Source organism: Zeugodacus cucurbitae, chromosome 3 (assembly GCF_028554725.1).
Source record: "Zeugodacus cucurbitae isolate PBARC_wt_2022May chromosome 3, idZeuCucr1.2, whole genome shotgun sequence".
NCBI classification, from domain to species: domain Eukaryota; kingdom Metazoa; phylum Arthropoda; class Insecta; order Diptera; family Tephritidae; genus Zeugodacus; species Zeugodacus cucurbitae.
The window spans coordinates 8,564,847-8,569,489 of NC_071668.1; positions in this window are offsets into that span (position 1 = coordinate 8,564,847).

Genomic DNA, 4,643 nt, shown 5'->3' on the forward strand with positions numbered 1-4,643 from the left:
TGTGTGATATCACACTGTTAGCATTTTTTCAGAAGGGATCCGTCAAGTCTAAAGTCTATGCGGGCAATTCCGCTTCGAATCAGACCTTGGTGGAAAAGATCACGTGTGTAACGCCAGTCGAAATGATTGAACGATTCATCGAAAATTGGACTCAACGGATGAACCTTCTGAGACGTTTGAAAGAAATAATCTTTAAAAAATAAATGCCGAAGAATGTTCTTTCGAATTAAATATAAGAAATATTCTCCATTAAATTAGAATTTTCTGTGTTTTTTTCTTAAAAAAGAGGGAATTTCGAAATGGATCACTATTTATGTAGGCTAAAGTCTAAGGGATGACAATACTAGGAATAGAGGAATAATAGAGAATATTCTTTACTTGAAGCAGTTGAGCTCTTCTTCTGCAAACTACCTTTTGAGTTAACCTATTTTAGAAGTTTTCGGCAGCTGTGACTATCACAGAATTCAGTTTCCACGTTTAAGGTTTTGGAAGCATTCTCCAAGACAGCTATCATCTAGAGCTTAAGACAAAGACGACTCTAGCATCTTCTCAATCGTGTGTGAAGACAGTCTTCTCGTATTTATTCTTTTTTCTGTTAGATCCAATAATGGTTACGGCGACGCTTCGATTTTTTTCCCACATGTATGAGGAATCGAATATAGATCTCAGAAGAAGCTCTAGAGAGTTGAGCTTTGTGTCTACGTACTATTGGACCATAAGTTTTCACTAATGTGATAGACGTAAGTACATAAACTGGCTTCTGGTATTAAGTATAGTAGGGTTTCGCAATCAATAAAGTCAGTAGCTTAGCCTCATGTCTGTAACAGTAGAATTTGTTGTGGCTAGAATGTTTCAAGAGGTCTTAGAAATAACGTGAGTGTAAATCGAGAGTTGTAGAAAATCTTAATTTCTTCAAGAATGTAGTTAAGTCCATCGAAGTGAACATTAGCTGACAACAGTTATTATCCACCACATTTCTCGAACATAGAATCAAAAATGAGAATTCGAACTACACCCAACAATATTAGGAACCATATTCCCCGGAGCTAGTATTGTCGTTAACCCCATTTGCATTCTTTTGTGCAACATTCATCTGCATGGTCCAAAATACATGCATATAATTTCACCAATCCATTCAGATTCCCAACAGACTCAATTTACTATATTACTTTCCGGAATCAAGCTCGCTTGTTCATACAGAGTCGCATAATCAGTGCAGCTAAAAGCGGAAATAAATGCACAAAATGACTCCGGCATAATGACAGCAATCACTAAATTGCATTGCAACAACAAAAAAGAAAGAAAAACAAGAACAACAATCAAACTATTAATGGTATAACCGGCGAGGATATGAGGTAGCTAACTACTAAAGTAGCCCTGCATGGCAGAGATGGCAGAGAAACGGCAGAGCAGGCAATCACCCACGTGGACAGCAATTGCAAACCACAGTGGCGCACAATAAGTGCAAGCGCAAACGGCCACGAGCAATCTACAGCTAAAGCAACAACAATAACAGTAACAACCAACAATCGTCAACTATCAAAGTCATCAAATGGTGAACCGCTAATGAAACGCTTGGCAGGAGCAACAATACGTCGCTGTGTATTGCCCAATATAGCGCGTGCAACAACAACAATAACAAACGCGTAAACAATTTTACGCTCGACAGCATAAATAGCGTGTAGTGTGGGTGGTGACAACCAACAACAACAACAAAAAATGGGCTGAGTTAACCGACATGCAGCGGCAATTTAGTAAATTGGTTGTAAGCAGCAGCGCTGTGGCACAATTGATACATTTGTCAAATTGCCACCGAAGAACACTTACACTCGCATATTGGCTGGTAAATAAATGCAACGCTGCACGCACGCACGTGATTGCATGCTTTTGTCACACATGCAAAACGCCAGCCACTAACAAACATATCTTCAATTCCAGTTCAATTGCACGTGCCACTTGCCACATGCCACATGCCACATGTCGCATATCGCTTATAATATAGTGCTCGTGCACCTTTCTACTTTTCGCGTTGAACTCATTCACGGCATTAGAATCGGCGAACACGATGCTGCCATCACACACATCACTGCTGCGCTGCTCATCAATCTGGCCTTGCGCCACCTTTCACCTCTCCCATCCTGCCCCGCCGCCACATGAAAATATTTTGCCTTTTTGTTTATACTCGACACTTGTATGTTGGCACGAAAAGCCTGTCAAAGCGCTGCTGGCGGCGCTTCGCCTGCATGTAAATGCAACAACAACACACACTCGCACACCCGCTGAAGGTACATCTGATTTAGCTGGCGCTGGTGCTGGGGCTTTGTTTGTTGCATGCACTGAATTAATATTGCATGTCGTTTTACGGTTTCGTCACGTCACTCAACGCCACTCATTCTCGGCCAAACAACTGTCATAAATGTCATAACTCAGCTGGCGGCTGGCCAAACGCGCACACACGCCGCCAAATGTGGTTGTGTTGCCACCGTCGCCGCCTGAGCGACCGTTAGGCGTTTGGATGGATTGGCCAACGACTGATGGGTTGTTGTCATGTGATGTGATTTAGATCGTTTGTGTTTTTTTTTTTTGGCTTCGTGAACAATGTATGTGCGTTGGTGTTTCGGTGTCACCAATAAAGTTCACCTTAATGCGTTTGCTTTGTAGGACATTTGGGTTAGTTGGTACAATAAAATTGCATTTAACCCTTGGATTGATCCCGAGCTCTCGACTTTTTAAGACACTTGAACTAACTTACTCCAATAGGAGAAATAGCACAAGAACCCGTACCGAAGAGATTCTTCGGAAAGAGTAATAAGTTCCATTACTCAAAGCTATATACATTATGTGGGGTTACAATAAATAATATTTTTATATAATCTATTTATTTACAACATTGGGCTCCCCTTAAAAAGTTTACGAAGCCATTTAGGCACCAAAGAAATCTGTACCTTCCGATGTTGAGTCCGATCCTTTCTACAAAAGGTTCCATAGATGACTTAATTTATATACCAAGTAGCGTAGTTAAGTAGCATCTAAATGATAGAAAATTCGGAGTCAGGGCCTGATTGTAATAAGAAATCCATGAATAGCCAGTGGCAAAATGATGACCAAACTTCGACGAGATAGGTTGAGTGGTAAATCTGCCCAACTTAGAACTCAAAATGATTCCGAAATCGGAGAACGTATGGAGGGCGGAACGGAATGAAGTGCGAAGTCGAAAGTAACAAGTTAAGACCCTTGGACTGCACCGCGAATATCGTGGAATACGTTTTTCACAAAGAACTATATTCAAGATCATGGTTAGAGGCTCCAGTTCACTATCAAATTGTTATATGTTAAAGGTTTTTACTCTAGCTCTAAATAATTGCACAGGTTCCAATAACGGATAGTGTCAAAAAGTCAAGCAAAAAGTAACTCCCACAAAAAGGAGCCGGTAATTTGTTAGGTATTAAGATTTAAGACTTTCTAGGTCCTCGATACAAAAAATTGGAAAAAAAATTTTAGTGTTGCTTTCCAGCAACATATTCGCGGAAGTTGTGTTGAAGACGAAAACAGTTGTCAATTGCAATTCCAGCAGTGTCATCATGATTAGCTTTAAAAGGCTTCGTTACAGTACCCGCTGGTTGAAGCCGAGGAAGAGGAAGACTTCCACTCCGTTGGAAGGATCAGGTGTAGAGGAACTAAAATTAAGAAACTCTACTATAACCGCGGAAGCGTTGCCTACGCCAGTCAAGAATGAAAAGAGATCCAAAAAAATAGAGATCAAAGCCCTTTTCAAATACCAATTCATTGATTCTTCGAAAAAATAATATTGTGGGTATGAACATACCTTCTATATTGATTCCAATTTACTCTTAAACAATTTGTTATATAACGGGTGATTTTTTTGAGGTTAGGATTTTCATGCATTAGTATTTGACAGATCACGTGGGATTTCAGACATGGTGTCAAAGAGAAAGATGCTCAGTATGCTTTGACATTTCATCATGAATAGACTTACTAACGAGCAACGCTTGCAAATCATTGAATTTTATTACCAAAATCAGTGTTCGGTGTTCCGCTTTTTTATCGACAAATTTTGTTCAGCGATGAGGCTCATTTCTGGTTGAATGGCTACGTAAATAAGCAAAATTGCCGCATTTGGGGTGAAGAGCAACCAGAAGCCGTTCAAGAACTGCCCATGCATCCCGAAAAATGCACTGTTTGGTGTGGTTTGTACGCTGGTGGAATCATTGGACCGTATTTTTTCAAAGATGCTGTTGGACGCAACGTTACGGTGAATGGCGATCGCTATCGTTCGATGCTAACAAACTTTTTGTTGCCAAAAATGGAAGAACTGAACTTGGTTGACATGTGGTTTCAACAAGATGGCGCTACATGCCACACAGCTCGCGATTCTATGGCCATTTTGAGGGAAAACTTCGGAGAACAATTCATCTCAAGAAATGGACCCGTAAGTTGGCCACCAAGATCATGCGATTTAACGCCTTTAGACTATTTTTTGTGGGGCTACGTCAAGTCTAAAGTCTACAGAAATAAGCCAGCAACTATTCCAGCTTTGGAAGACAACATTTCCGAAGAAATTCGGGCTATTCCGGCCGAAATGCTCGAAAAAGTTGCCCAAAATTGGACTTTCCGAATGGACC